The sequence below is a fragment of the Benincasa hispida genome, chromosome 12 (genome assembly GCF_009727055.1).
Source record: "Benincasa hispida cultivar B227 chromosome 12, ASM972705v1, whole genome shotgun sequence".
In the NCBI taxonomy this organism is placed as follows: domain Eukaryota; kingdom Viridiplantae; phylum Streptophyta; class Magnoliopsida; order Cucurbitales; family Cucurbitaceae; genus Benincasa; species Benincasa hispida.
In genome coordinates, this window is record NC_052360.1 from 67,892,638 (window position 1) to 67,913,078 (window position 20,441).

Sequence of the window (20,441 nt, forward strand, 5' to 3'; positions counted from 1 at the left end):
TAAAATTTTAAAATGCATAATTATATTAAATAATGAAAAAATATTTACAAATACAATACGTCATGTTATAAACTCAATTCATTTTTTTAAAATTGAAATATATAATATGTAAGGTAAAGTATTCAATTCTTTTAACATAAAACACGTTGATAAATAAATTAATAACGGTTTATTATCAACTATTATTTACTGAGTAACTAACAATTAGTATTATAATTTATAAACTATAGTATATCAAACATATTTTAAACAATTGTTTAAATTAAAATCAAATTTATGAATACTTAACACATATCTGAAAATATGAAAGGCAATTTTTTTTTTTCATATGAAATCCCTTGTTTCCAAATTTTTCATTTTAGATTCAAACACCAAACCTGCCCTAACATTTTCAAATATAACTTTTTCCCTCCCATGAGAAAAAATTGGTCAATTGATTTGTTGGTATAAAACTTGTTATTTCTAATCGTTTACCAAATAATTTAAATTTAACAAAAGAACTTGCCAATTCAAACAACTTTTTAGCATAATTGGGATAAGAAATTCAAACAATAGATCTCATAATTACTAATACATTAGTCAATTGAGCTAGGCTCGATTTGACAGATTTTCAGAAAGTTATCGTATGATAAATTAGATATTAAATTATCATCAACTTAATTATTGATGTTTAAAGATTAATATTAAAAATATTGAAAAAAAGGTTTGAGTTTCATAGGGCATTTTTTTGTCCTGAATTTTCTCCCCAGCCGCTTAGATTTAATAACACATTTTAGCCATTACTTTCAGTTTTTCATTAATTTAGCTAAAAAATGCTGATGTAGAACTTTTTTTTATTTAAAAATATTTTTTTTTGAAAAAAAAAATATATTTATTTCTTTTTCATAAGTATATATAAAAATACACTAATGATTTTATCCAAACGTATAGGCATACAACGGCGTGCATGTCACGATCTCTATAATTTAGTGGATTTTTCCAATTTCCCTCTTTCGTAATATTTTGTTAAATTCAAATCTATAAAATAAAATGCAGATTATAAATAAAATGTATCATAGATAAAAATCTAAACAACACATCTTAAGAAAAATGAAATGAAACCTTATATATATATATACCTTCTTTTTTATAACAAAGCAAACTTCAAATCAGTCGATTGAAATGTATTTTTAAGATTAAGGGATTTCTAACTATCTTCAAGCACTATAAGAATTGAAAATTTTCATCACATTGTCGAAATGTAAAGCTTCTTCAAAAGATTAAGGTTTTAGATAAATTAATGATATAACTTTAAATATGTATATTAACATGTTAATATGAGTATGATTACAAGTCATATAAGTTATAGATAATCGGTGGATGAGTGAATATTGAATGAAAATAATATAGACAATGGTCAAAATGATTATTATTTATTAAAAGTTTAGCCCTAATGTTGATATTTTAAAGTTTAAATACTAAAATAGAACAAATTTAAAAGTTCAAAAATCAAAATAAATATTTTAAAACTGTAAATCTGAAAATACTAAGGGGTTGTTTGACGCACCAACGTGAGTAGAGTTCGTATATTTTACTAACTCACTTAAATTCTTCCTTCTTTCAATGTTTTCGATGGTTTTATCATCGCACCATCGGCGACTACCACTACCACACTCTAGGAACCAACCCCGACAGCCACTTTCACAAAGCTAACTCCGACTATCAATAACTCTCAACTCTGACAACTACTTCCGACAACAACTTCGATAACCAAAGATTAAAGTACTAGGAACATAATAGTTCCTATTCTACCTTTGTCTATTTTATTCTAAAGAAAAAAAAACTATGTTTATATTTTTTAAAACATTAACATTTCATTCGATAACTATTTAATAGAGAAATATACGATCTCGTTTGGATATCTCTATGAAAATAGTAAGTATGATAAAAACAAAAATATGTTTGAAAGTTTTCAAATAATAATTTAAATTGCTTTTTATGAACATCAAAATGACAGAGCATGCGTATATTTTGGAACATCAAAATGATGTTTTCTTTCCTTTGTTTTGTTTTTTTTTTTTTTAAAAAAAAAAATAAGTTTTCCAAGACTTTTGGGAACATTGGTAGTATACGTATTTTCAATTTTGAATTAATTCAATCTCTTTTTTTTTTTCTTTAATAAACACATTCACTAGTCAATTAAGTTTCTTTACTTGTCTTATTCAAAAATAAATAAACAAATATTTGTTTATCAAACATTATGTCTCGTTTTGGTAATTATTTAAAATTTTATTTTTGATTTTTCAAAATCAAGTCCATAAAAACATTTTTTTTCACTAGTTTATATGTGTTTATTTTCTCCTCGAGTGTTTTTGAAATTCAAACCAAAATTGGAAAACTAAAATTTTGAAATTCAAACCAAAATTGGAAAACTAAAAAAAAGTAAGCTTCATTCAATAATTATTTGATTTAATAAAATAATTAATTAAATCTATAAATACTATTTTTATCTATTTATTTCTATGTTCGGTTGTCAAATTTTTTTAATAGTGTTTTCAAAACCCAAACCAACTTTTAAAAACAAAAAAAAAATGTAGTTTTTAAAAGTATGTTTTTGTTTTTAAATTTTGATTAACAATTCAAATGTTAACCTATAAAATTTGAAATCTATGACTAAGAAATTGTATGAAACAAGAACAATTTTTAAAACACAAAAAATAAAAAGCCAAATGTGATTACCAAAGGGAGGCGTAGGTTTTCAATATTTATTTTTATTTTTAGAAACGGACTAAAAATTTAAATGTTTATCTAACAAAGATGAGAAAAATAATTAATAAATTTGAGAAAATAAACATAATTTTCAAAAATAAAAGATAAAAAATCAAATGATTGTGAAACGAGGCTCCATACAAATTTTGGAACTAAAGAAAGTTGTTTGAATTTTATTTTATTTTTTCTTTTTATAGTTTATATTTATCACTTAAATTAAGTTTGGTTGCTTTAATTTATAGTTCATCATACGGCAATTTCAACATCTCTTTCAATATTAATTTGGCTATTCCATTCAAACCTAATTGTTTTTTTCAAGATTTTACTTGTTTAATCCCCATGCTCTTCAAATTGACAATGAATAAATGGTTGATTCTTGTCTTCTCATATTATATATGTATATAAAATATTTTTAAATTAATTCAATAAAATTATTCAACGAGTAGAATGGTACAAAGAATTTTGAATTTGGGGATCAAATTGGATTAAAAAAAAACAATGGGAAAAGATTCATAATTTAAGTTGATCTTAATCCATCTTCCAAAGGGAGAGGAGCATGACTTCACAAAGGTCCACACATCATACATCAAACAAACTAGGTTAAATATGTTATAGTGGCTAATATTTTGGTGTTTTTTCAATTTAGTCCTTATAGTGTTTAGGAATGTACAACTTAGTCCCTATAGTGTTTAGGAATGTACAACTTAGTTCCTTATCCTTTAAATATAGTTTCAATTATATAACATCCCATTTTGGTGAATATGTGAAAATTGGCTAATGATACGTTTATATGATGTGGTATTTATGTTGGCATAATTTTGGTGTAGGAATTAAAATTCCTTAGAGAGAAAAAAAAGTCAAATTTTATGTCAAATTCATAGATATTGAATTTGAAAGCAAAATTAAAAACTTCTCACTCTTTTGGTGGACTAATTCATTTTTTGAAAATTTCAAATTTACTAAGTATCATCACATATAAATTTATTGACCCATTTTAACCTTAAATGTTAGGGAGAGTGTAATTGAAAGTTTTTAAAATATAAGAAATTAAATTTAATCTTTTTAACCATTGAGACTAAATTAATGCTTAAAAAAAAGAAAAGAAAAAGATTTGGACTATATTATATATTAAAAAAAAAAAAAGGGTTAAAATGTAAGCCTCTAAACTTGTTTTACTAGTTAATTATGTTTATGTCCTCTTAATTATGTAAGATTTGTAAGTATGTACTATTGATGTTATATTAGTAGCAATGTAGGAAAGGCTTACCGTGTAGATATGTAAGGGTTAAATGAGGAAAAAAAATACAAGTATTAGGGAATAAGACTCTTAGGTGAGATGGAGAGGAATTAACAGTTGGAAAAATTATTAATAGAGAGCTCAATGCGATGAAGTCGTGTCAAACTATGCGGCCAAAAGTCCAAAAAGGGGACATTACAGCTAAGTAAGGATTCATGAGGTATGATGAAGGCCATAGGAGAGGGTAAGTTGGCTCTCGTGTGAGAAAGAGTGGGTCGAGGCAAGTAAACAGGTGTATGCAACCAATCCTATATGAGATTGGTGAGAATCAATGTAGGCAGTGTGTGAGCGGCCAAGTTACTTAAGCAAGCACTCCAAGAGGATGTGAAGGCATGTGTTAGGAAAGTTGGGAAGTAGTACCAATCGAATGGCTCAGAAGTTGGCAAGCAAGGCGGTCTTGGACCAATGCGACAAAGATGCCATTTAGAGGATGCGATGACCAGGAAAGGGCTTAAGTGGCCGCAAGCCCATGCAATGAAGTTAAGCTGGAGAGTTCAACTTAATCAACTAGTAAGTGAGCTAGGTGGAATTTAATTAATTTAGATGATTCATGCAAGCCCACATATAAATAACAGTTGAAAAGAAGGGGATTGTTTTACCAAAATTTTCTTACGTCTAAGAGGAAGTGTTACTGCCATTTAAAGTTCAAAAGGTGTTGAAGAACCCTCGGACAAGCTTGAGAGAGAGTTGAGGATTTCCAATCGATCCAAAGGATTGATGCTCAAATTCTAAGGTAAGAGAATTGAGATGTTTATGAATAAATTCATTAAGGGAAATCAAGTTAGTTAATGGCTAGAATTAGAGTTACGGAGTCTGGATGACTAAAATCTGAGATGATATTATGGATGAACAAGCAAACAACTGCATCTGATGAATAAGCATCCAAATGACCAGCTGATGATATGCGATGATGCATGTAAGTATTGACAAAAGTGTGCACGAGGCGTGAGGCTACATGGAGAGAGTGCTCACAGCCAAGGTGCATTGAGTATGTTACATAGTTGACGCTCATTGCATAGGCTAGGAAGTGTGTGCCATTGCCTACTCGAGCACCTGTGAGCGAGGGTTGCCATTATTCAACCAAGTTGTAAGGTAAAATGGCTAAATGTAGATGACGCGATGAGATGGATTAAGATGTGATGAACTTAGTCATGATGCGATGAAATTACTGATATGCAATGAAGTTAACTTTATGTATTAAGCTCAAAAGGAAGTTAATTATACTAACCAAAGGATCTTTCCTTATGTTAGGACAAACACAAATAGAAGAGGCTTACAGACCCTTGGATAAGTAGCTTAAAACTGTGAGTGACAGGTTTTATGAATGTTTCCTAATGATCAGTTTTGTGTATGTTTTTCAATGCATAACCAATGCAACATACTGTTTTAAAACCATAATTTCTACAACGCATGATTTACTCATATGTTGGTTGCATGATCCATGTTTTCAAATAAATGAAATTTTCTATATGAATTTAGCATGTGTTTTCAGTAAGCTTATGCCTATGATTTATACTTATTATTTACAAGGCATTATGCGATGATATGAAATTTATGAATTATGATTAACTCACATGAGTATTTTGTTATTACATTTGTAGTATGTCTTAAATTTTTTTGGATAAGCCCTACTCTAATGTTTGTACCGAAGGTATGGTAAATTACCCAGATTTTAGTTATCTTAGGGATCCTTGACATCGAAGTTATAAGTGATCAGGACCCAATCCAATTCTATGTGCACATATGACCCATATTGTCGACGTTAATGAGATCGAACAAAAGGGCTCTCTCTCAAATAAGGGTTATCCCATATGTTCAAATAGAGGAGTAGAGGTGCTTTACAGGAATAATAATGAATTCACCTCAGGATTAACAGATGATGTGATTTCGTGTCCTCATTTTATTTCCAAACCTTGGAAATGATTATGTAAATGTTTCTTGAGAAATCATGTCAATGCTATTTATGTTAAAAGCACGTTTTATTAAAAATAGTCACTCACTGAGCATTTTAAACTCATTATTTTAAATGTTTTCTCACCCCAAGTAGTGATTCTCCAGTGACTAGGAGTTTAGGTGGTCCACTTATCATGTTTTAAACCCTAATTTTATCTGTACACGTTCTGGGATTCAGGGTAGAATTTGGAGTCAAAAGCTCTACATATAAATGTTTGTTATCTGGATGACTGTGATGTAAATGGATGTGAATATTCTGTATGATAGCACCTGTGTAGTTAAGTAATAGAAGAGATTATGTATGTATTTGTTATTAGATTTTTTTTAACTGCTATTAGGTCAATAGGTGCTAAGGAACAAGTTGGTCAATAGTTATCATAAGCGAGTTGTCAACTGTTGTCTTCACATCTTACTCGGGTTAAGGGGGTAATCTGGGAGGGAGTGTGACATAGAACGCGTATTTAACCAAAAATAAAACACACACACTTTTAAATATTAGAACTAAAATAGCATTTTAACCTAATTACTTTTAGAATGTAACTGAACTCGTACCCAAAGATTTCGATTAAAACCATTTTGTAAAAGATATATATTTTAAGAAAAAATAGTTTTTCAAAAAAGTGTTTAAATAAGAAAGTATCAAATTGAACCTTTCACTTGAATCATGTTAAGTCTTTTTTTTCCCTTTTTTTGTAATTCAACCATTATTAACTCGAGATTCGTCGACTTCAAGATAATGAAGTGGTAGTGTCTTTAACACAAAACTATGGTCATATCACTTGTAACACAAAATAGAAAATTAGTACGAAATCTAAAATATTATTGAACCCTGCCCCCAATTAAATGCATAAAACACTCATTTTAAAATTCTAAAAAACAAATTAAATTAGCTTGAGATTCAAAATCTTGATATGGTCAAAAGTCATATTGTCTGAAATTAAAATATAATAAAAGAGTTTTCAAAGAAAAGCACTATAATTTGTAATATTATTTCACTAATTTCTTGTTCATTTTTTCCCCTCTCTCCCATCATATGCTTCTTCATAGGATAATTAAATACTTGTATTCAAATTGTTTCCCAATGCTTGCACGTTATCGTTCACCAAACGAGAGAGAGAGGAAAAAAAAAAAGATTTATTTTCAAATAGATATAATTTTAATATCACTAAGTTTCTTGGATCTTTTATTATTTGTTATTGGCTAATTTATTTTTCATAACGCAATATAGTGTTGGGTAGTAATTATTTAAATATGTTTACATAAGTTTTCAAAATAAGATAATATAATGGTAGTTTTCAATGGATGCAAAAATGCATTCCTAATTGAAACATTGATATTTATTTAAGTTTTTTTGTCCAAGAACTAGGGCACATATTAAATTTTTATCAACTAATTTGCATTTTCTATCTGCATTTTTTATGTCCATAGGTTTAAAAACACACAAAATAATATTAAGAAAATACCAATTAAATGCTAAGGTATTTTTTCTAAAATAGGTAGGATGAGCCATCAAATATTCGACCTCATGATAGTTAGTACACACTTTTATGTCAATCGAACTATGTCCATATTAATAATACTAAGATAAATATTGTATTAATAAGAATAATTTTTGTTCTTTATGAGTCCTAACTTATTTTAAAAAGAAAAAAAACTTTTATTTTTTTATTTAAATCTTTTTCATAATTAGTTAAAATACTATCTTGGTCCTTATACTTTGAGATTTGTTCATTTAGTCCACGTACTTTTAAATATTCAAATCTAATTCTTATACTTTCAATAAATAAAATCTCTTAAATATTCAAATCTAATTCTTATACTTTCAATAAATAAAAATTTTTACCTCTCAAAGTTAATTTTTATCCATTGATAGATGTCTTTCACGGTCTTCACTGATAGATAGTGATATTTTGTTATACTTGAAAATATTTTCAGCAGTTTTACTATTCAAACCAACTATCCTAATAATAATAGTAATTTTCTTATCAGAAAATAACATATGAATATATTTTTAAAATTTATGCCAAAAATATTAACAGATAAATTTTTGTTTAAAAAAATTAAAAAAACAAGCTCAACGATTAAATTTAAGATTTATTGAAAGTAGTACAAAAAGAGACGTTTAAAATTGTGGAGACTACAATTAAATAAATTTCAAACTACAAAGTAGTTGATGAAAATATTTATTGACATTGATAATTTATTTCCATCAACATCTTGAAAAGATTAAGAAGTTGACATTTTTGTCCAAATCAACTTTAAAAATATTTTGAATGACATACTTTTACTATTAATTAAGTTTCTATGTTTAGTAAATTGTGGAGAAAGTGGTGTGGAAATTTTGTTGAATTCTTCAAAACCTAACCATTTTGACTTATGAAGCAACTAAGCAATAATATATTTAATCAATAACAAGACTCAATTTCCTCACACATTCATGTAACTACATTAACATTTTAATTAATTAATGCAATATTATTCATTTCCAACACTCTTCTTCCTCGAATCTTCATGGATTTTTCCTTAGTATATTAAAAAAATGTTTCATGATTTATAAATTTTAAATGGTAGAAAGTAAAACGCATGTTGTGCAAAATAAATTTAAAAAACGTTTAAATTATAAGTCTATTGTGCTTAGAAAATCTAATTTTCCTTTTCTATTCTTGTTGATAATGAAAATGTATATTTAATTTTAATTTATTTTTTTTAAAAAAATTCATACAAGACAAGGAACATATCTCACCCATCAATTTTTTTTTGTTGGATATATATATATAGTAAAAGAAGATTAAAGTATGGTAAATATTTAAAACATAAAAATGGTTTTAATTACGTAGATTAAATTTATTATTTAAAAACTTTTAAATTGGATTGAAATTTCAAATTAAAATAAATTTTAATGTACAAATTTAACATATATAAAAATTAAATTCATAGTTTCTTCCATTTGAATGAGTTCTATTTGATTTTTGTCAAGTAACAATTCAATTGAGTTAAATTTGATAAATGTTTCAATTTTTGTTTACTTGATTTTATTTTATATTTTGGAGAGTTACTAGTTGCTAAAATAGCAACTTGGTTCTTTCTTGCATTCCGTTCCAAATTGAAGAGCTCTCTCATTTCTTTCTTTTTTTTCTTTATTTATTTTGTTCTTGAGTTGAATTGAGAGCAAGTATTCGAGAGTTTTGCTAGATTTGAGTAGTTCAAAATTGTAGTTCTATCAAAATTAATCGTAGTATTTTTTTGAGATGATCGTTATAGTCTGCTTGTAGCCCCATATAGAGTGAATAATTATATTCAGAACAACGCTTATCAGAAGCGTGCTTCAACTACATTTTGAGTCTCTAAAGTTTTTGAAATTCTTTCTAGTATTTTATTATTTCTATATCTAAATCTTGTTACATCATTTGACTTATGTTTGAGTTTAAATATTATACATTAAGTGAACTGTTTTTAGTAGAAGTATAATCCGTGTGCTAACAATAAAAGAAAAATAATAATAATAATTTAAGAAGAGGCGCGTGAAGAATATAGTGTGACGGCGCGTGGAAAAAGAGGGGGAGACTTGGAATGGTAAAATTTTGTGGAAGAGGGACAAGTTAACGTGGTGGGAGTGGGAGTAAAATAAGGTGGGACCGAGAATCGGACACGTGGGGGTCGTGTCGGGCGTAATGTGGAGCGTGGCGAATATTTTGCACGTGACACCCATAGGCTCGTGCCCAACCCTTTTTTCGTTTTGACACTGAAATGAAAAAACGAAAAATGAAATACAAAGGTTAAAAATCCGTGGTACGAGTCAAAATCCTACGTAACTCAATTTACCTATAACATGTATTAATATAACTAAAATATTGATATAGACGAAAATTTTATTAATACGTAAATTTTAAAACGTTATATTTTTAATTCTTAATTTTTGAGCTTGGTTTTAATTTAGTTTTTAAATTTCGAGATTTATATTTTTAATCTTATTTTTTAATAATTTTTTTTAATTTTTGGTATTTATATCTATTAACTAATTTAAAATAATTATAAAGTAAATTTAAAATCAAATTTTAATTGTTAAGAAAAATAAGTTAAACTTAATTAATTGTACTTATTTTAAATTAATTAATAGGTATTAACACTAAAAATAGAAAGTGAATATTTAGTAAAAAAAATTGAGATCAAAATTGTAAATACTTAAAATCTAACTAAATTGAAACAAAATTTAAATCTTAAGAGTAAATTTGTAACTTTTGAAAGTCTATAAACTAAGGTCACGTTTATCAATACATAATAAAATTTGATTGATAAATAAATTGTAATAGGTTAAAATCATAAATATAATTGAATTACTTTTAATTACGTTTATAGAGAATTATAAATTTTTTCACATTTATTGTTACAAATATCTGTGTAACTTTTACTTTCGTGAGTCGAACAAAAATAATAACGCTGACAGTAAATATATAGATATTATGACAGACCATACTAACAATAAGGATACAACCTAATTGGACTGAACATCATTGAGATGTCAATCACTAAGAAAAGAAGTAAATAACAGTAATGATGTGGATATTATGACAGACCAAAGTGGAATAGTCAACAGTAGGAAGAGCAGTAGGCATTGTTAAGTAAAGAAGTACAATTTTGTTTTGGTGCATCAGGGTCCAATTGAAGGGCGTTTTGGGAATAAAAAAATTACTTTCCCATTACTTCACTGCCACGTGTCGGTTCCCAGCACTTTATTTATGTCTTTTCATGACATTGACGCCTTCCCTAATCCTTTTCCTTCTACACGTGGATCTCCCTTCATCCTACCACTCCCCTTTTCTGGAATGTGGATCCTGCCGTTTCCCGTCGTGCCCCTCCCCCTCTATTATCTTCAAATTATTTCTCAGTCTTTCTTTCAATTACATTCTCAAGTTTTTAATTATAAATTTTGACCTCTCAAATTTATATAAATATTTATATTAGACCTTTAAATTTATATTAATCGTTAAATTAGATCTCAAATACTAAAAATTGAATCCTCAAATTTATACAATTGTTACAATAATATAAATTTAAAAGTTCAATTTTAACACTGGTATAAATTTGAAAGTTCCAATTTTATAATTGAAAATGTGAGAGTATGATTATAAATACCACCATATAATGATTTTTTTAATGAGCGTTAGGATTTAATGATTTTTTTAATTAGGGACAAAAAAATGTTTAAGTTGCAAAGTCTAAATCAGTAAATAACCAAAAAAAAAACTTTCATTTAATTGTGATTTTTTTTATGATATGTGTTAAATTATTAGAAATTTTAAATTACACTGATTAAATAACTACAAACTAAAGTTCAAGGGTCAATTTGGATTGATTTGTGGAAAAACGTTTTTCAAAAGACTCATTTTTATTTAAATACTTTTGACAAAAATTGTTGAAAATACTATTCAAAAGTTATTTTGAGTGAGTGTCAAACATTCCATTTTGTTTAAAATGGTTTAGTTTTTAAATTAAACACACTTCAAAATGCATTCCAAACATACCCTAAATTATTACTTTCACAAAAGTTTAGACCAAAACTGTCTTTTTAACATTATTTTCTTTAATGAGTTGTTCAACTTTTTAATTCTTTACGTTCATATGTTTTGTTTATTTAATATTCTTTTGTAGTTTATTGATATATATGAATGATCAAACATTTGACTCATAAAAAGGAAGTTGTGTTTTAATTGGTAAGCTATGATAGATTAGTGTATCAATTAAATGCTTTTTGTATAATTTATGATTACGTATATCGTAAATGTAGGGGCAAAAATAAAGGAGATGAATTTAGAAGAAATTTTCAATTTTCTAAATTATTGAGAGAGATTACCATAATATGACTTACAATTTTAAACGGTTAGATGTATGAAAGAGGCACCCTACAAATATTTCGATCTAAAAAAATTTATTATTATTATTATTATTTTTTGGGTAAAATTTATCATCTAAAATTCTAGATATTAAATGTTGGAAAGGAAAATTTTGCTATTAAAAATTAGTAATTCCTTGACATTAAGGGATGGACCAATTTTGAGAGGAAGTGATGGAGTGAGTCAAAGAGTTTAGAGATGAGGAAAGCAAAGCTTTTTTCACTTTAAACGAAAAAAGAAAGAAAAAAAAAATAAAAGAAAAGTTAGACACTGATTTCCACATATTCCACTCGTCTGATATTTTTCATATAATTTTAAATGATAAATAAGTAAACTTTTTTTAAAAAAAATACAAGGGCATTTTGGTCATTGTGCAGGTAGACATCACACATGGGTCTGATGCAATGTACGAAGTGCCGTAGGACCCGAAAGTATGGGTGTCTGATTGACGGTGGATATTGAATCTCAGGGAGATGGGCAATCCCTGACCGTTGATGTGATTGCTCAATGTCCTTATTTAATTTTGTTTTATTTTTCTATTTCTTTTGTGGGAAAACATTAAAACAACATTTTGTTTTCTATATTCTAAATTTTGTACATTTTAATTTTTGTACAAAAGTTTTAAATTTAATTTTTCTTTGTTATTTTATTGTTGATTTTTAATTTTTTTATTATTTATTAGCATTTTTATTATAAATCTTGAAAACATATTCATATAATTATTATATTATAGTATAATATATTTAATTTCATCAAAATTATTATTGTTATTTAACCCATTTTGATAAAAGTTAACTTTAACGAATTAAAAACATGTTTGGATTGATTAAAGAACTATTTTTTTTAAAAGAACCATTTTTATTTAAACTTTTTTGATAAAAACCCGTTTAAAATACATTTTGAAAGTATTTAAAAAATTATTCTAAGTGGTTGTCAAACATTTTAATTTTTTTTAAAATGACTTATTTTCAAAATTAAACCAAAACACTCTAAATTTAAGCTTGAGAGATTTTAAAAAAAATAGGAAAATAAGGGAAACTACTTACCCAAAATATTAAAATTTCATGAGATTGATAGAAGTTTATCAGTGATAAAAACTAATAAACTATAAGTGTCTATTATTGATACTAAGTGAAGTCTATAAGTGTCTATCGGTGTTTTTTTTTTACTATTTCTGTAAATAGTTTGACATTTTTTCTATATATGAAAATTTTCCTTTAAAATTTATTGAAAGTATAAATTAAAATTGAACAAATTTTAAATTATAAGATGAAAATTTTCAAAAGAAAAGAAAAGAAAAAGAAAATTTATCTCAACTTTTTAAAGTAAACGACGTGGTCAAAAAGGAAATAGCATGGGAGAGTTCTTACAATAGCTTGATTGCTTTAAAAGAAAGTGAAAGAACAAGACGACAAAGACTAGGCTCAAAAGAATATATATATATATATATATATATATTATTTACATTTGAATGAAGGGATAAATAAATGGTCAAAGAAAAGTTTGATATAATTAGACTTTTTTAATGGGATTTTTTTGGTTTGAAGCTTTGGTGGTCATAATTAGTTAAAATAGTGCAAGGAATTGGGTGCTTCAACCAACTTGAGTTCAATTTTCATCATGGGAAAAAATAATTAAGCTTTGAACATTTGCATAGGTATAAAGTTTATTCTTTTGACCAAAACCCAACATAAATACCTCATTTTTTTTAAAAAAAAATATATTGATTTCTTAGGGTTATAAATAGTATTAAATCAAGACATGTTTGGAATATTTTCTAGTTTAAACATTTTATTAAAAAAAATTACATCTCACGTTTTTTTATAATTATTTTAAATAAAAAATTTCTTGTACTAGGTTTGAAAGTGATTATTTTAATTTCGAATGTATTTTATTTTTCTTTCTACCTATTTAGAAGATTTTTCGTTCATCGTCTTAAGGACGTTTTTGGATAATCCGTCTCTCACGTGTTTCTTCATAATCTAAATTTTTAAAAGTTTTTTACTTTATTTTTTGTTTAAAAATATTTTTAATCATCTAAAACCATTTAAGAAGACATACTAAATATATTTTAAATTATTAATTTTTCTAAAGCTGCAGAAGAAAAAATAATTTTATTTTAAAAAATATTAAATTATAAAAAATGTTAAAAGTTGTTGACATTTTAAAAAAATGTTAAAGGTTGTTTGCATCTTTAATTGTATGTTTACAAAGTTTCTAGATTTTTAAAAAGTTATTTAAGTCGATAAACTTTTAATTTTATATCCATTGATCTCTAATAGGTTAAAAAAATTAAAATTAATTAATCTATTAATATAAACTAAATTTTATGTATACTAAGAAGAAAATATATACTCCAAAAGAAAAAAAGGAAGAAAATCTAAAATTTGAACAAAATTGTCTATTAAATTCATAAAATATTAAATAAGTCAAAGACATTAAGAAAATGAAAGTTGAATTTTTTGTTAGATTTTTTTTTTAAATTTTAAAAACTAAATAGATACAAATGTGTGATTTAACTTTTTTTTTTGAAAATTTTTAGTAACTAAATAGATGTAAAGTTTGTAATTATTTTTATTTATTTATTTTATCTAAAATGAGTAATCCATGTTAGGAGTGAGCATGATAGACCAAAAAACGTAGTTGATCGACCAAAACGATATCGGTTGATCGGTGTCGGTTTTGAAATATTCAAAATTAAAAACAATCTAAAGAATAAAATTGACCAAATCGATTGACCGAAGTTTACTTCTTGACAATCGAGATTAGTTTGAACATTTACTAAATCAACCGATCATAATTGATTCGGTGGTGATTTAATCGAAAAACCGACAACCAATTGATACTATTCTCAACCCGTGTAAAGTAAAGTACTCATAGAAAAAGAAAAGAAATTTTGTGTTAAAAAGTAAGAAGGTTTTAATTTTGCAAAAATAAAATAAAACGTAATCTAAAAATGGTAAAAAGAAAATTTGAAAAATGGGAATATTGGGGAAACAAGAAGTCCAATGTTCTTAGCTTTGCAAGCATCCGTGTGATTTGATTAGATATTATTATGCGAACTGTCTCTTATCATATCTTAATGTCCATAAAATTCCACTCTCAAAAAGATAATAAATAATTAAAAAAAAAATTTCCTTTTTTTTTTTTTAAAAAAAATAATAATATACAAATGGTCCAAAAAATTCAACCTTAGACCCACGCCTATTAACCATCACACGTGCAAACAATATTTTTTTTCAAAAAAAAATAAAAAGCTTGAATCTATTATTTTAAAATTAAGTCAAAAGTTCAATCTTTATTGTTCAAGTTAGCACGGTCAGTCCACTAAATTTAAAAGCCTTCAATTTTGTGCAAATTATACCTTTTAGTTTGTTTTTTTTAGTTAATTTCCGTAAACTTTTAAATTTGTATTTAATAAATACAATAACTTTTAAAAAAATTAACTGTCTTAGAGCTTTAATTTTGTTTTTAAGTCAACAAATTTAACGTTTTAAAATTGAAGAGTCTAGTTTATACAAAAAATTAATTTTACGTCTAATAATTCATTAAACTTTTAACTTTGTGTTTAATATATTAGTATTTTCGTTTTCTAAAAAAAATATTAAGTACGTCAATGATTTATTAGATACAAATTGAAAATGTAAAAATTTATTAGAGATAAAATCTAAAATTTAAAAATTTATTAGATTCAAAATTAAAATTTTTAAAACATGTTGGAAACTTTTAAAGTTAAGAGAGACATATTTGATACTAACAACTTTAGTTTTGAAGATTTCTAAATACAGGTGTCCGATGAGACTACTTTTCTACATATTTCTTTTTCTTTTTGTTTTTTTATAAAAATATTCTATGTTTTTTAATGAGTTGGATTCTACCATTTTTATTTATCTACTCTATTTTATTTGGTGGGATTAGAGATTAAATCATAAATTTTTTTTTTTTATCGAAAATATAAATCTTTTAACTAATTGAATTATATTTAGGTTATTCTCGTCTATAAATATTTTATTGATTGGATTTGGATTTTTCTTACACGATCTTTCTTTTCTTTGATATTGATAATTTATATATGATTTATTAGTTGGTTGAGTTCATGAATAATTTTCAAATTTAGTTAAAGAAGATAATAATTGCTATACTTCTTCAAAATTTAGATTTAGTTAAAAGCTTAAAGTTAAAATAAATTCGACTGGCATAACGTAAATTAATTGATAATTAAATTTTTTCTTAAAAAGAATTGTCGAATTTGTTCAAAAGTGTATTTGATATGTGTTTCTTTGTTATCTTTTATCTTGTTATATTTTATTAGATAGCCAGAATGAATATAGTTCAATAATAATTAGCATCTACTTCTTTCTCGAATTAAAAAATTTAGCTCATATAGTATCTTATATAATTTAACAATATATATTTTTCCCAAATGCTTAGACTCCATCTGGTAACTATTTCATTTCTGCTTTTTAGTTCTTGAAAATTTAGCATATAATCACTCATTCCATCTCTAAATTTATTGTTTGTTATTTATTTTTTACCAACATTTTAAAAAACCGAGCCAATTTTTAAAAACTAAATAAAATAGTTTTAAATTTTTTTATTTTTAGAATTTGATAAAGAATTCAAATTCTTATACTTAAGAAAAATACAAACCATTGCAAGAAATTGATAGAAAAAATCTTAACTTTAAAAAAAAAAACAATAAATGGTGCCTTAGTGGGTGATTTTTTTTAAAAGAAAATTTAGGAAACTCTAAATATTTAAGTATAAGGTTACTTCCGGGAAACTTCCAATACCAAACATTATTATATAATAAGATTTTTTATTAAAATTTTCTTAAAGAGAGATGAGGTGAATGAATGGAGAAGAGTGAAACAATTGGATTGAACAAACGAGGAAAATAAGGACGAATTTCAGCAAAGATATCAATAGAAAATAATAATAATAATAAAAATAATAGAGTTATTTTTAAATAAAAAATGAGTCAATTCATTTATATTTATAGTAAAATATTACTGTTTATCAGCAATAGATCGTGATAGACAACTATCGCAGTCTATGAATATTTATCATTGTCAACAATAGATGTCTTTCGCAGTCTATCACTGATAGACAGTGACATTTTGTTATAATTAAAAATACTTCAATAGTTTTACCATTTAGAACAATTACCCAGAAAAATATGAAATTGAATATGGAAACTTGACTAACTTGTTTGGCGTATGTAAAGATAATGAATCTAAGTCATCGCCTTTTTTTTTTTTTAATTTTTATTTTTAAATTCTTTGATTCTTTTAAACTTCTTAGAATTCAACCTACCAATATATTGTATTTTCTAGTAAACTATATTTCTATTACAAGACAGAGAAAAACTAAAAGAGGAAAAAAACAACTTTAAAAAGCTTTAGAAAAAGAGAGACTAAAATCTTTGAAATTCTAGGGATCATCCCTTTTGAATTGGTAGAATTGGGGGAAAAAAAAAGGAAAAACATTTAATTTGTATCCCATAAAATGAATTGGTCAGGTAGTAAGAGCAGAATATTGTATGTATGAAAAATCATGTACAATAAAATTCAACTAATTTTATGGCACCCTTTTTTTTGTTGGAAGATGGAAATGTTCATTCTAATTATAATATAGTAGATAAGAGACTTATTACCCTCCAAATATAAATGATTTAATATTCGTTCTTACAAGTATTTATTCAAATAAAAGAAGATATGGAATACAAGTTTGAATAGTGTTTAGTACACTGAGGAGATTAAATAGACGAAGAAATCAAGTATCTTTAAAATTTTGCATAAATTTTATACCAATTGAATTATGTTTCACTAAAGTTATAACAGATGAGGAATCCATAGTATTCGTTTTTTTTCCTCTTTTTCTAAATTCTTTAGAATTCATTTCTCAAGACCATCTTTGTACAATCAACAAAATGTACTAAAAAGACAAAATGAACAAGCTTTAGGAAAAAAGAAAAAAACATTAAAGTTATATGCTCTAAAAAATTCTAGAATCATGTCTTTGGATATAGTTTGAATTAAAGCGCACTTGTCCAATTATAATGTAGCTAAAATGATCTTGATTGAGTATCGTTTTTAGAAAATCAATTTGATAATCTTTTAACTATTCAAAGATCGTTCTAATTTTATTTTTGGACCGACTTGTGACGCAAATTAAGTAAATTAAAATAAGAAAACAATAAAAGTGATCAAGTGTGGAGATTTTCAATAAAAGTTATTTGAATTATCCTTTCGAAAAAAATATTTTATTTCACTTAACTACTAATTATTAATATCTTGAAACTAGATAATTAAGCAAAGCATTAAGACTCTTCATCAACAATCTCTACAGTTTTCCGACCACTTTTGTGTGTTCAAATGATGTCTAACATACATGATTTAATATAAAACTCTATTATCAAAGCAAGACTTTAAACAAAAAAATTGAAATGTTGATCAAACATTCAAAAGCATTAAGAACAATCATGGTAGAAAGTATTAATGTAAATTGACATTCAAGATCCACAAAAGTGTTTTCCAATAAACCATATAATTCATTTATCCCTAAAAAAAAAAAAAAGAAGAAGAGAAATTCAATCTAACATGGCTTCCATAGATAGAACCAGTATTAGAACGCAAAAATACAGAAAATAATCCAGGATACAAAAGGGAAAGAAGACATTATTTGACATTCCAATCCCGTTTTCTTGTTTGAATTGAACCTCCAACGCTTTCCAATCGACTTCTGAAATTTGCTCATAACTCTCTCTCTAGGCATAAAAAACTCCACAAATAGATATGGTAGCCGACTGTAAACCGTGGATTAAATAGAGAAAACTTTCTAAAAGTGTAGAAAATTTCCTAAAATGGATTGGTGCAGTAATGTTTTCACGCGAAATTTGTTTTTCTTTCATCGTGACGTTGCAGGTAGTGCTACCTCACAACGCCATAGCGCTATCCCCACTTGAGCTCTCAGGTTGGGACGCTTCAACATCTCTTTTTGGGTAAATTAACCTTATTTCTTTTCCTACTTTGGAGATTTAGCCCATTCTTGTCTTTATTGGACAAAATTGATCCATTTTCTCTCCTTTAAACTCTAAATCTCATTCTTTTTCTCAATTCATGGAAATCACTAGCAAACAACATTAAATCTAACAATATGAAGTATAAACAATTATAATAAAAGGAAAATAAAAGTACTTGTCAGGTGCTTTTTTTTTTTTTTTTTTTTAGAAGATCTTTTCCCAAGAGGACACTCATTATGACAAGACTCTTAATACTTTTTTTGTTAGAATTAAAAACAAATAGGAAATTTTTAATTTAAATATTGTTAGAGGTAAAATTATCGACAAGGTGATGTTTGAAACCCAAAAAAGGCCTAAAGACTAAAGATGGAGAAAGTAGCTCCAACAAATGAGACTCAAGCCCATCATAGCATAGAGGATCAACCCCATGTGGATGTGGGGTCGGCCATAGCCTAGAAGGTAGAACCCTATGATTTGAGTCAAACCAGTTACACAACTATTTTCTCTTACTTGTAGCATCTTGAGAATCTTGGTTAGATTCTCCATGGATTTTGATGAACTTTATTACATGTTCTCTATAAGTAGAGGGGAAGATGAAATGTTGGAGTTATGTCCAAATACAATACTCTTTTCTACTGTTTAAATTACTCAAATTCAATATTAATTTATACATTTGAGTGTGTGTGACTTAGCACCATAGAGATGCAATATATTTCTCTTTAGCACAAATGCGTACTAACTTGAGTGTTAAAGTGTCTATGGCTTAGCATCACACTGATGCATGGTTCTCTTATTTTGCAAGCATAATTAGATTTATGTTATAAATTTATTGTTAAACTAGACAATGGAATCAATAGTTGACTTTTTTTTTTGAGAATTTTGCTTGCATTCTATTGAGAATTGTACATATGTTATCACGAACAACGAGATGAGTAAAAACAATCAATTAATGAAGGGAGACAAATTAGATCAAGAACGAGTCTTTAGTTGAAGTTCAAGATAAACTAGCTACACCAAGAAAATGACTAAAAGAACAAAAGAAGCATTTGACTTTCTCATGCAAATACCACTTGGTTGAATGTGAGCAACATCCTAGAAGGATGGCCATATTAGGACAATATGTCCAAAATGTGGAGACCAATGAGTAACTGATATTCCTCTCTCTACTAAAATTGGTCATTCTTTCACCCAAAGGGTAGAACCAAAAAATAAATAGACTACACTAGAAAAAGTCTATGGAAAAAAATGAGGAGTTATGTTACTTCCCTTTGATCTTGAGATAAACCATAAAGACAAAAAGGAATAGAAAAAGAATTATTGATGGTGGATCAATACATAGTTGAAGAGGAGAATGAGCCCAATAGAGACTACTCTTTAGCTTGTATTTCTTGCTGATAGTCTAGAATAGTGAGAGATAATGTATTTAGAGGACACTTTTCTGAAGAGTTAACTCTAATTTGAAAAATATCTTTGAAATTTGAGGTACTTTGAAAATTCGCCATTCACTCGATTCTTTTTCCTTCTCTTT